This window comes from Phascolarctos cinereus, unplaced genomic scaffold, assembly GCF_003287225.1.
Source record: "Phascolarctos cinereus isolate Bilbo 61053 unplaced genomic scaffold, phaCin_HiC Scaffold_5;HRSCAF=322, whole genome shotgun sequence".
NCBI lineage: Eukaryota > Metazoa > Chordata > Mammalia > Diprotodontia > Phascolarctidae > Phascolarctos > Phascolarctos cinereus.
In genome coordinates this window covers 301,345,200-301,358,936 of record NW_027555958.1, presented here as the reverse complement: position 1 = coordinate 301,358,936, position 13,737 = coordinate 301,345,200, and the positions used below count along the sequence as shown (strand labels likewise).

The window sequence follows — 13,737 nt, the reverse complement described above, 5'->3', positions numbered from 1 at the left end:
CCCCCCCCAGCAAGAAAAATAAAGTAAGCAAAAAAAAAGTGCTTCAATTTCCACCCTGAGTCCATCAGTTCTCTATCTGGAGATAGAAAATATTTTCCATCACAGATTCTTTGTAATTGTGGTGTATTATTATATGATCCAAGTAGCTAAGTCCTTCATAGTTGATTATCAACAATATTGCTCTTACTGTGTACACTGTTCTAGTTCTGTTCACTTCACTTTGCATCATTCATACAAGTCTTCCCAGGTTTTTCTGAAACCAATCCCTTTAATATTTCTTTTAACACAATACTATTCCATCACAATCATTTCATACAATTTGTTTAGTCACTTCCCAACTAATGGGCATCCCCTCAACTTCCAATTCTTTGCCACCACAAAAACAGCTGCTATAAATATTTTTGTACACATACATCCTTTTCCCTTTTCTATGACTTCCTTGGAGTATGGATCTAGCAGTAGTATTGCTAGATCAAAGGGTATGGACAGTTTCATATACTCTTTTGGGCATAGTTCCAGATTATTCTGCAGAATGGTCAGACTAGTTCCCACTTCTATAAATAGTGAATTAGAAAGAGTACCTATTTACCCACATCCCCTCTAGCATTTGTCATATTCCTTTACCATTACGTTAGCCAATCTGATGGGTGTGAGATGTACCTCAGAGCTGTTTTAATTTACATTTCACTGTTAGTGAATTTAAACATTTTTTTCATATGACTATTGATAGTTTTGATATCTTCCTCTGAAAACCGTTCATATCCTCTGAGTGATTATCAATTAGGTTTTTATTTTTCTATATTTGGCTTTATCCCTACATATGAGAGATGAGACCTTTGTTAGAGAACCTGATAAGAAAAATTTTTTTCCCCGTTTCCTTATTTTCTTCTAATTTTGGCTACATTTGCTTTGTTTATGCAAACCTTAATTTTACGTAATATTCGTTTTACCTCTTGAGAACCTATCTCTTGTTTGGTCATAAATTTTTCCCTTATCCATAGATCTGACAGGTAATTTCTTTAGTGTTCCCCTAATTTGCTTCTATCACCCTTTATGTCTAAATGACGTACCCACTTTGAGCTTATGTCGGTAATCAGGGTGAGATGTTGATCTATGCCTAATTTCTGCCAGACTACTTTCTAGTTTTCCCAGCAGTTTTTGTCAAACAGTAAATTCCTGCCCCAATAGCTAGGATCTTTGGGTTTATCAAACACTATTTTACTTGCTTATTCACTTCTATATAGTGTGTACCAACAGCCAACATCTGTAGGGGATCCAAGAAATTGTGTTGATTGGATTGAAAATTGCTGTCATAAAGCAGGTGAATCTCAAATCATTATTTATAGAGGATTGCTATGACTCCAATCTAGAAATATCTTGACTCCTCAGCCCCCAAATAAATGTTTCTTCTTTCACTGTCACATCCAAAGATCAGTGTTAAGAATGCCTATGAAAGTCAGTTAGATGGTTAATGACAGCCTCCTTTATGATAAAGTCTGACAAAAGAAAAACAAACCACAGTATACACTGATGATGAGGGAAGCTGACTCAAACCTCACATACAACGGACGGTTATATGTTATCTCAGCATTAAGACTCAAACCAGTTAGAACAGAAAATCAAATAACAGAGCTATGCCTTTCCTTGTCAAAAAGCAAAATAGCATAATTAAAAAAAGAGGTAGGAAATCAAGCCAACTCATCAGGACTTTGAAAAACAATGACAGTTAAGGTAATACATTTGCAGAATTAAGTGTTTTTATGTATTCTGAATATTAATGTTCTTTGAGTTGCTTGCTCATTCTTTTGCATGTCCAACATGTAGTTACAACATGTGTTACAAGCTACTTGGCCTATGATAAAATACCGTATCCACCAATTCATAACATGAACATCTGTGCTCTTGCTAGCCTCATGAGGAATACAAATAAACGAACACTCCCTGGAAGCAAACAGATTTTCTGTCCCTTAACCAGCAGGAGATGACAAATTAGCAGTCCCCAAATCCCAAGAAAAAGTGTTTCTGAAGTGTCACCGATCCTAAGTCAAATTCTCAAGCTCTTAATATTCATGGTTTAAACCTGCCATGTTAGTAACATAAAAGGACTGAAAGAAGTCAAAGCATAATTAAAAATATAATACTTTTCATAAGGGAAGATTTTGAAATTAAAACACCCTCACAGTACTATATTTTTTTCAAAATGTTTTATTAAAAACTTAATACTGAATGGTAACACAAACTAAATTTAATTCATTTCAATGCATAAAACATTATAACACTATTTTAGTTACTCCAATTCACCATCATAATTCTTTGTCCATTCATTCACACTTCATTTCCTCATATGATTTTAATGTATAACTCCATTTTTCTAGTTCTGGCTTTTTGTTTTCCTACTTTGCATTATTTCATTATAAGAGGTACTTCAGCCTAATAGATAAAGCACTGGCTGGCCCTGGAGTCAAGAGACCTGTGTTCAAGTCCAGCCTCTGACACATACTGGGCAATATGACCCCTGGGTAAGAAACAATCTCTATGTCCTAGGCATCTCTCTAAGAATATAACCTACAAAACAGCTATTCATCTACATTGGTAGAAAGAATTTCCACCCATGGAGTTCACTACATCAATGAAATCAGAGATCTAGACCAAAAAATTTCTTAATAAAAGTTTTTCCAGGTTTCTCTGTATTCCTCATACTTGCCAATCTTAATTACAGCATACCATTACATTAGGTTACTCCAATCTAACGACTGCCTATTTTGTTACACATTTAGACTATTTCAAGTTTTTTGCAAAGTTACATATAACCCTGAGATAAGAAAATCTCCTGCTGCCACATTTCTACAGCAATAAACCCAAGATAAAATATAAAAGGCAGATTAGGAAAATCTCAAAATCTGTAACATTCCTGTGGAAGCATATTAAAAACCTCACTTTTACAAAACTTATAGTACTTTCCAGCCTAAAACTCTTTTAGACTATTCCCTTTAGGAAGTGAGCAGAACAAAAACTAAAGACTTGCTCTCATCTAGGGTGGCAACCTAACCTTTTAACAAAATGTAAATCTTGTCTTGTTTATATCACTGCCTTCCCTACCCCAGAAACACTGGGTTATGGACCCATGTGAGGTCAGTCTCCTCTCCTCTATGGAGATGGATTGAGATATTCCTCAAAGGGAGACAATCCAAGAGGTCCCTGGGTTTAATTTCAGGAAGGAGAAGAGTGGGCCAGGAGACAAGGGGATTGGTACTCAAATATTCTGAAATATTCACTCAAACTATATTTTCACATATTGTGATCTTTTCCTGGTACAAGAATCCTATAAATATTACCTGATATCATCTTGAGGCAGAAAATTATGTTGGAGGGCATGAGGGACTATGCCAGTATGGACATCTCTCCAAGCTAGAAATCCTTGAGTACTAATATTAAATAGTTTCTGACAGACTTAAGCTTAAATATTAAATATTAGTATTAATGGGGGGTTTTTTCCTGCAACACTAAACTGATAATCATTGAACTGCCCAATATTCAATTTATCAACCTCAAAAACACTACAGGGAAATCTACCCTAAGAATGGTATCAAAATTTCAACTTAATTCAGTTAACATTTATTAAGTGCCCATTGGATGAAAAGCACTGTTCTAGGTACTGAAGGAGATAAAAACAGATCCCAGCACTTACAAAATACATCCTAACTATGCCCAAAGGGCTATAAAAATGTGCATACCCTTTGACCCAGCAACAGCACTTCTAGGGCTATATCCCAAAGAGATCATACAAATGGGGAAAGGACCCACATGTACAAAAATATTCATAGCAGCTCTTTTTGTAGTGGCAAAGAACTGGAAATTGAGAGGATGCCCATCTATTGGGGAATGGCTGAGGAAGTTGTCGTATATGAATGTAATGGAATACCACTGTGCTATAAGAAATGATGAACAGGGTGACTTCAGAAAAACCTGGAAAGACTTGCACGGTCTGATGCTGAGTGAAGAGAGCAGAACCAAGAGAACGTTGTACACAACAGCCATGTTGTTCGATGACTAATACTGATAAACTTAACCCTTCCCAACAATACAAGGATCTAAGACATCTCCAGAGGCCTCGTGATGGAAAATGCTATCCACATCCAAAGAAAGAACTATGGAAGTTGAATTGCTATTTTTTCTTCTCTTCTGTTGAGTTTTGTTTCCTCTTTCTGATGTTTCCTCCTATTGGTTTTAATTTTTTACTTACAACATCACTAATGTGAAAATATGTTTAATAAGCATGTAAATGTATAGCCTATATCAGATTGTGCACCATCTTGGGGAGGGTGGTGAGGAAGAAGGGGGGAAAAAATTTTAAACCCAAAAGCATATGGAAGGATTATTGATAAATCAAAATAAATTAATAAAATTTAAAAAAAAAATACATCCTAGAATGACGAACAAGAATGCTTTCAATACCCTCACACAAACACATCAAAAAAAAAAAAACACTTGATAAATGAGACAAGTAAGTGCAAAAAAAAAAACCACAGGTGAGGTTGGGCAGTGGGGGGGAGGACTGCTGGGAAGACTGTAAGAGACGTAATGGAAGTAAGGCATCTGAGCTGGATTTTAGTCAGGGGAAAAACTCACCTCAACCATGTGCCTACTTTCTATTCTCTATAAAATCTTATGAATATGATCTACAAAAGTATCCAGAGTATCTTGATGTAAACAAGAAGGAACAGGCAAAGTTTCCAAACAATTCTCTTTATAGGCCACATTTTCACAGACTAAAAGTACAAAGGACATAAGATCTTATTGTATTCGTTAATTATTAAAAAAAAGCATTTAACTCAGCAGAAAAGCAACTTTTAAAGCTCTCTTCCAACAAGCTATCTCCAATGTATACATTTTTCATTTGGATTCTGTTCAATAAATATGGTCCAATTTAGTGTGAAATACCTTCCTGTTTTAGGTCTTGATATTAAGAGAGGAGCCCCTTCAAGATATTAAGAGAGCAGCCCCTTCAAGAGTTATCTGAAGAGGAAGGCACTCCTCTATTAACAAAAGGCATGTAGAGGAAGGTATCTGCCACTAAATTGGACAGTATTTATTGGACAGAGTCCAAATGGAAAATAGATTCCCTATATATGGGAAGGCCCTCCAGACATTCCAGTTTGTAGATGACATAGTGCTGATTACATCAAGGTGGCAAGGTAGATACAATCCAGGCCTAGAGTCAGGAGACCTGAGTTCAAATTCAGCCTCAGACACTAGCTGTGTGATCCTGGGCAAGTCATTTAACCTATTTGCTGCAGTTTCTTCAAATGTAAAATACAATAATTAGCATCTACGTTGTTGTAAGATCGAATAAGATATTTGTAAAGCCCTTAGTACAGCGCTCGGCATGTGGCAGGCACTTTAATAAATGTTTGTTTCTTTCCTTCCTTTTCTTCTTTCCTTCTTTCTTTTTTTTGATGATATCCACAATAACACATAAGAGTTTGATCTAACAATCCACAATCAGACAATCAAGTGGATGAAAAATGCCTACTGTCCAACTGATTTTCAGTTGGATGGCCAATCCATCAAGTTGGTCCACCACTATATATGTAAGACACTGCAGATAGAGGACTGGAGTCAGAATTGCATAGAAAGAAGAAAACAGGGAAAAAAGGAGCAGATTGCATGACATTTGACAAAACAGAGTTCAGTAATCTTAAGCTGCTAAAACAAAAATCCATCACTCTGATACCAATATTCTTCTGGTAAAGTTATGGATATAAATCATGAAATGTTACCAAAGACCCAAACATCAGGTGACCCACTGGGAAATAATGAAACACCATATGGTAAATAAAATAGCCATATTACCAACAATGACTATGAAGCATAAAGGACATCATCCAGGAGAGGTAAGTTCAGAAAAAGAGATGGCCCAGTCATGTATGAACATCATGAGACAGCCTGAATCCTATACTGGTACACAAATAATATTGGGCAACTAGGCAGTGCAGTAGATAGAGCACTGGGCTTGGTATCAGGAAGACTCATCCTCATGAGTTCAAATACTACCTCATACACCTACTAGCTGAGTGACCCCTAGGCAAGTCACTTAACCCTGTTTGCCTCAGTTTCTTCATCAATGAGCTAGAGAAGGAAACAGCAAACCACGCCAGTATCTTTGGCAAGAAAACCCCAAATGGAGTCACAAAAAGTCAGACGTGGCTGAAATGACAAAACAACAAGCCCAAATAATGTTAGAAAGCCAACAGCTCATAGACCTAAAGTACAGAAATACATGGTAAGATATATAAAATGCAAAGTAAAGCCTGGAGAATAATATATGGTTAGAACTAGACCCCAAAAAAAATTCATATTGAAGGAAAATGTATAACAGAATAGTGAATATCACTGAGAAAATGGAGATCATGTTCATTTTTAAAAAGCTGTAACAATGGAATTTTTCATGATGGTTTATGTTAAATTTTAAAATAATTTTTAAATTTAAACTTAAAACATTTTAGTTAAATAAAAAAATCATTAATTGATTCTAATGTCTACATTTCAAAACAGTGGCAGAAGAAATTTCAATGTATTGCATTTAAATCTCAGACCAACACCCTAAAAATAAAGTACAGAGCGAACAGAAGCAGTATAGGTAATTCCTGTTGTATCCTGAGGAGAAAGAAACCTGTCACTTAACCACAAACCTTCATATATTTTACTCTATATTAGTATGCATAATTACAGAAGGAAATCACATCAATTTAAATGAACTACTTCCTCATGATGGAAGATGCTAAGGAAAGAAATTATATGTAAGTATATATAGATAGATAGAGGGCACAGGGTGAGTTGAAGATTAAGGGGTCATATCTGGAGAATAAAATTAAGGGATGAGAGAGTATTATACTCAGAGAAGAAGAAAGGGAGAGGTAGAATGGGGTAAATTATCTCACAAAAATAAAAGCAAAGAAGAAAAGTCTTACAGTGGAGGGGGAATGGGGGAAGGTGAGAGGGAATGAGTGAATTTTATTCTCATAGGATTTGGCTTAAGGAGGGAATAACATACACATTCAATTGGGTATGGAAATCTGTCTTACCCTACAGGAAAATAGGGGAAGAAGGGGACAAGAGAACAGGGGGATGACAGAGAGGAGGGCAGATGGGGAAAGGGGGTAATCAGAAGTAAATACTTCTGAGGAGGGACAGGGTCAAAAGAAAGAATAGAATAAATGGGAGAGCAGGATAGGATTAAGGGAAACAGAATTAGTTTTTCACAACATTTCTACTGTGGAAGTGTTTTGTATAACTGCACATGTACAACCTATATTGAGTTGCTTGCCTTTTCAATGAGGGTGGGTGGGGAGGAAGAGAGAAAATTTGAAACCTAAAGTTTTAAAAACATATATTTTTAAAAAAATGTTTTCACATGCTACTGGGAAATAAGAAATACAGGAACAGGGTACAGAAGTCTATCCTGCCCTACAGGAAAACAGAAGGGGAAAGGAATAAGGCGGAGAGATAGAAGAGAAGACACACTAGGGGAAGGGATATTCAGAATGCATGCCATGTTGGGGTGGGGGGAGGGGTGAGATGGAATGAAAATTTGGAACTCAAAAACTTGTGGAAGTGAATACTGAAAACTAAAAATAAATAAATTTATATTAAAAAAAAAAAGGAAAATGCTATCCATATCCAGAGAAAGAACTATGGAGTCTGAACGCAGATCAAAGCATACTATTTTCTCCCTTTTTTTTTCCCTTTCACGGGGTTTTCCCCTTTTGTTCTGATTCTTCTTTCACAACATGACTAATGTGGAAATATATTTAATATTATTGTACATGTATACCCTACACCAGACTGCATGCCATCTTGGGAAGGGGGTAGAGGGAGAGAGGGGGAAATTTAGAACTCAAAATCTTATAAAAGTGAATGTTGAAAACCAAAATTAATTAATTTTAAAAAATAAATAAATGAACTACTTCAATCTGAGTAATCTGGGCTCTGCTTCACATTTGGTGAGTTAGATTCAGCCACTGCTACAAAGACAGAAAGTTGGCTAACGAATTTGTATACTGAACTGTTATCACAAAAAGTATGAAAACACAGACTTTTCATAGGATAGTCCCAAAATTCAAAGGGGCTTAATTTTTACCCTAATAGGACACAACACTTTCTGAAGAAACTGACAAAAATACCCAACTAGCTTTGAGAATAGGTTACCGAAAACTGATCAATACTACAGAAAATCCAAATACATTGCTTAGCTACATAGATTTATCAAACATAAGACATTCAAAATATTCTTTGGGCAAAAGAATAGAAAGAATACACTGTTTTACACACCAAGCCACTAACTCATTAATCTCAATGAATTTATCTCACTAAAATCTGAGTTGGCAGCAGAACCTCAGATTCTGAAAAAGAGGGAGAAAGAAGGTAGCAAGCCACTCTAGACTCAGCAGAACAGGAGATATTTGAAGCTAAGCTTATCAACAATTATACAAAGAGCAATGACCTCACCATCAGAAATCACTAAAATTCAAGACTCCCAGAAATTAAGTTGTTGATAGAATCACTCTAGCACCTTTAGGAATCTTCTTCAATTTTACACAGGAAAAAGAAAAGTTGAATGGAACAAATTGTTATATTGCATCTGCTCAATCTTTTTGCTGAGACATATGTTCCTACATAATGAAAAAAGAGAAGCCAACTCTATTTGTTTTACAATTTGCCAATCCTGCATACAAATTCTAAATATTGGTAGATGTATAACTTCCACACCAAGAATAACAAATATATATATTCCCCCACCTGATTTTTTTCCTATTAACTCTGATTTTCTAGAATAACATGCTTTTTGTTATCACTTTTCTAAAATCTCAGAAGTATAATTGAAACTTAAGTGATCACTCAAAATAGCTCCACAATTAGGAGGTTAAAACACAGCTTCTATCATGCTTCTTCCAAAACATTTCTCTATTAAGTTCAAGGTAATCACTCTGTACTTAAGCCATTACATAAATAAGGTCAGCTTTTAGGAAAAAAGTCAAGGATCCTAGGACAGGACACTGACTCCCTTCCTTCAAAGCAGCCCTCAGAACCGCCAACAAGCCTCACTTCCGACATCAACTCCTCCTCCCCCTCCCCCAGGCATCCCCCTTCAAAAGCCAGGCAGTCCACCCAAGTCAGCCAAGTTCTGCTGGGAAGCTATGTGAAGAACAGCAACAAGAGCCTACTTTGAGGAGATCACCAGTCATGACAGGAGATGAAAAGAAATTATTTGGCCAAGGGATGCACTGTGCCAAACAGTTAGCCCCTGCTTTGAGGTCTCTGCTTGCATGTCAGCAGCTATTCTTTCTTTGACAACACCCATTCTCTGAGCCGAGGGAAACCAGCTCAGCTTCTGTTTCCATCCCCACTTGGAGCAGTCAAGGTTCTTTTCAGCTTTGTGGTATCAAACCAAGTCACAGAGAAGGTGTCCCCAGGAGATTAAAATACAGTAGGCCACTACCATGTAATTTGGTATCACAACTATTCCTCCTCAGCAGAGGAACAGGGAAATGTGACAGGGAATAATGGTGAATTCACTCTCAGAGATTGACTGGGATATTCTGAGATTGTGCTTGATAAAGAGAAGAGAAAAGGTAAGCTACAGGTGAAATGAAAGCACAGTTAAGAGTAGAACTATTTTTACCTCCAAATAACTGTGTTCTCTCTTCATAACCTCCACCTCACCAAGTGAAGTCTGGGGCTGCTGAAACACCTAGAACCTCCAGCCCATCAAGTTCAGGATGGCTTCACAATGCTAGGAAAATAGACCCTCAAGTGCACCAGGTCACTCTGCCAACCAAACACAAAGGAAAAACAAAAGGAAAATTAAAAAACAGTCCATCTTGCCTCCATGTACTAGCTCATGAAGAATATTCAAGCAAACAGAGGGAGGAAGGAAAACTGACTTAAGCAAAGATCATAGAGTCTCCTGGAAGCTGAGAATGACAATATCACATTTTCCCTCCCCAACACACATAAATTCTGTTCTTTAAATTATTTTGCTAATTTCATTGTTCTTTACGTGGCCATCTCATTCTTCATCAGTGCCAGATGACCACTAGGAGGTAAACAATGCTCTAATATCATACAATAAATAAATAAGCTAGGGTAGAGATGGTTTTCAGGAACATATCTTTTAAGGCTCACCAATGGGATAGTGCTCAAATAAGAAGATAAAAGAAAAGCTAGGAAGTCAAAGTTTCTAAAGGAGAAAATCAAGAAGTCAGATTTGTCCACAGGGTACCATAAGACTCATCAGAAGGCAGGTAGGCCAATTTTATGATTTCTGGACAACAGGACCAATACCTCAAAAACATCATTTTTCCTTGTCTCTCAAAGAAGTGGAGAGGAAATTAGTAGACAACTATAAATGTTAAGATGTTTTAAATGGCTAAGAGCATGCAAGACCTTCTGATAGCTAGACAGTGTAAAGAATTCAGTGCATCTTCCTCTGGCCAAATTATCAGCTGAAGTTAGTTATCCTAAAGTCCCACTGTTGACAATGTTGCCTAATGTCAACCAACATCAATAACACCAAAATTAGCACACTGATCACTTGAAACTAGGAAGCTAAAAAAAAAATACACAAAAGCATCAGACCACACCAACCAATTCTTCCCTAGGATATGAAGGAGCATGAATGGAAAGAAGGGTTGGAGAAAGCTTGATTCATGCTATAGTTTTATCATGATCCTTTCTGTTTCCTGGAGCAATCCAATTAGTGTCCTAAATATCTCAGCACCAGGATGAAGAAAGGGCCTTACAGAAAAATCTGAAGTATGCCTTACCTCAAAGTCAAAGGTGAAGTAGGAATAGAAACTAAGCTTGAAACTAATCTGGAAATCCATGAACCCTTTTGTGGACCTCCAGAAACAGGCATTCCTCAAACCCTTGATATGCAGGAAGCCAAAGAGCAGTCTGGACACAAACAAGGGAGGGACGTCTCAGGAACACACTTTAGTTTCCTCTCAGGTTTGAGTTATAGCTGGCAGAGCTTCCAACTCAGAATTCAGTTTGATATGCCTTTTTAAGCTGTTTAGAGGGTCGTATCAGGACAACTCAGCAGAAATGCTACTTCTGACACTTCAGCAGCCATGTACGAACAAATCAACTAGCATTTATTAAATGCCAAATTTTATGTACCAGTCACTGGGCAACCCAGGCACTGGAGATAAAATGACAAAAATAAAATAGTTCTTGCCCTACTGGCCAGACGTACATAAACTTATTTAATCTCTTTGAGCCTTACTTTTCATATCTGTAAAATGGAGCTAATACTTATAGGACCAACCTCACAAAGTTGGTATTATGAAGCTCAAATGAGACAACACACTTAAACTTCTTTATAAATGTTAGATATGATTCCTCCTCATTCTCACAGTGTTGTGCCTTCATGCCTCTGGAACACCTCCTTTCCCCTGTAAGGTAATTTCTCATCTACTCTACACCTATATGCCTGGCTAATTTACTGAGCCTCCCTCATTAGAACTGTAAGCTCCTTAAAGGAACGGGCTGCGTTTGCCTTTCTCTACATCCCTATCCCTTTACACATGCCCCTTTCTACCTTACACTTGAATCTCCTCCAGGAACTCCACAATTCAGCTACAACAGACCTATTTGTTATTCCTCACACAAGACTGGTCCATCTCACAACACCCTGTGCATAGACTGACCCTTCTGCCTGGAAATGCTCTCCCTCCTTAGCTTGGCTTCCTAGCTTCCCTGGCTACCTTCAAGACTGCTCAAATCCCACTTCCAGTGCCTTCCCTCCAAGATGACCTTCCATTTGCACTCTATATATCCTATACATAAGACATAGTTATTTGCTTGCTGCCTCCATTATAATATGAGCTCCAGGAGGGCAGAGACCCCGGATTGTTTTTTCGTTTGTTCTGTTTTGTTTTTAACCTTTCTCTTAGCAGTGAGTGCTCAGTAAGCGTTTACTAAGTGCTTGCGGACTGACTGCCTGGCAACATAGTACAAGTATGTTAATGCTAGTGGACAGTCCGGCTGGGCTGACCCTCCGGTTCTCCTGTTCCTCCTACCCTTTCCAATCAACTCCCCGCACTCCACATCATGTCCCAGTTTCATCTGTCTTCATTACCAACTACACCAACCTTAACCTCAAGGCAGATCGCTGCCCCCTACCCCGCTTCCCCTCTACAAGACTTCTCTCCAACACCCCTTCCAGCTACCTCCTTCCAAACTGCCAACTTTCGCCCCCAGTGTCTCCCTGCCACCCTGTGGGATGTCACATGGCACAGACTCCTTGGACCCCTCGAAGGGGGTGGGGAAGCGTCTGGAAAGAGGGAGGAGGAGAAGCCCTTCCCAATCCTCCAGCCTAGCTCCTTCTTCCCTACCCCATCACCCCGCCCTCCGGGCTCCCCCCGCCCCCCAGTCTCCTTCCCCTCTGCTCTCTACCCGCCCCCCACACACAGTACCGCACTCTCCCAGCCCTCCCCCCAACCCAGCCCTCGGGAAAGACTCTTCAGGCCCCGCCCCCACTCCATCTCTCCTCAAGCCCCTCCCCCACGACCCCCTCCTTTTCTCCCCACCACCCGCTCCGCGGGTCACCTCAGTTCCGGGACCCGACCGCCCCGGCCCCTCCACGCTCAGGCCGCCGCCGCTCCGAGAGCCTCTCCTCTCCTCCGCTGCCGCCGCTCCGGCCTCGTCCCGTCCTCTCAGCTCCCAGCTCTCTCTTTCTCTCTCTCTCTGTGTCTGCGTGTGTGTGTGTGTGTGTGTGTGTGTGTATGTGTGTGTGTCTCTCTCTCTCTATCTCTCTCTTTCTCTCTCTCTCTCCCTCTCTCTCCCTCTCTCTCCTCTCTCTCCTCCTCTCCCTCTCCCTCCCTCTCCCTCCTCTCCCTCCTCTCCCTCCCTCTCCCTCCTCTCTCCCTCCCTCTCCCTCCCTCTCTCTCCTCTCTCTCTCTCTCTCTCTCTCTCTCTCTCTCTCTCTCTCTCTCTCTCTCTCTCACCCTTTCTCGCCGCCACCGCCCCTTTTGCCAACCCGGAAATGAATCCACTCCCACGGTCCACAATGTCCACGAACAAAATGGAGCTGGGGAAGGAAGGAGGAGGGAGTGGAGCCGAGGGGTATGGAACGCATGCGCTCCTACAGAAGCCACGCCTCCTTGCGGAATGACGAAGATGGAGGGGACGCGGCCGCCATGTTGGGGAGGTCGTAGCTTCCCTCCCCTCCCCAAAGAAGAGGAAAGTAGGAGCGGGAAGAGGAGGGTGTATGAGGATGCCCTTCCCTCTCTCACACCGCCCTCTCCTCTACCCTTTCACCCCAGCCAACTCTAACTAATTTCTCTCGCAAACAAAAGAGTAAAAGAACTGGGCTCCGGCCTAACCCTGCAGACGCTTTGTGGCCAAGCTCCTGTTGTCATGACGACAGAGATGATGGCTCCTGCCAAGATCGCGATGTTCCAGAGAATCAGAGAATCTCAAAGTTGGGAGGGACCCCAGAGGGCATGCAGTCCAGCTCATCCCTGAGCAAGAATCCTTGCTACAATATTCCCAACAAATGGTCGTCCAGCCTTGGCCTGAAGGTTTCCAGTGAAGGGAAACCTGCGCTTTCTAGGCAGCCCATTCCACTTTTGAAGATTGTTTCCTTGTGAAGTTTTTCCTAACTTTGAATCTAAATCTTCCTCTCTACCACTTCCACCCACTGCTCTATGTTCTGCCTACAGAGCCAAGTAG

General features: G+C 39.8%; 1 protein-coding gene across 1 annotated transcript in view; it reads right to left on the bottom strand.

The window, feature by feature from the left end:
* Positions 1-13,110, bottom strand: part of WIPF2 (WAS/WASL interacting protein family member 2) — a 65,811-nt gene extending 52,701 nt beyond the window's left edge. Inside the window, 2 exon segments of the mRNA XM_078156029.1 lie at positions 9,683-9,828; positions 13,011-13,110. The gene's annotated coding sequence lies outside the window, so the exon portion shown is untranslated.
* Positions 13,111-13,737: the final 627 nt, after the last annotated feature.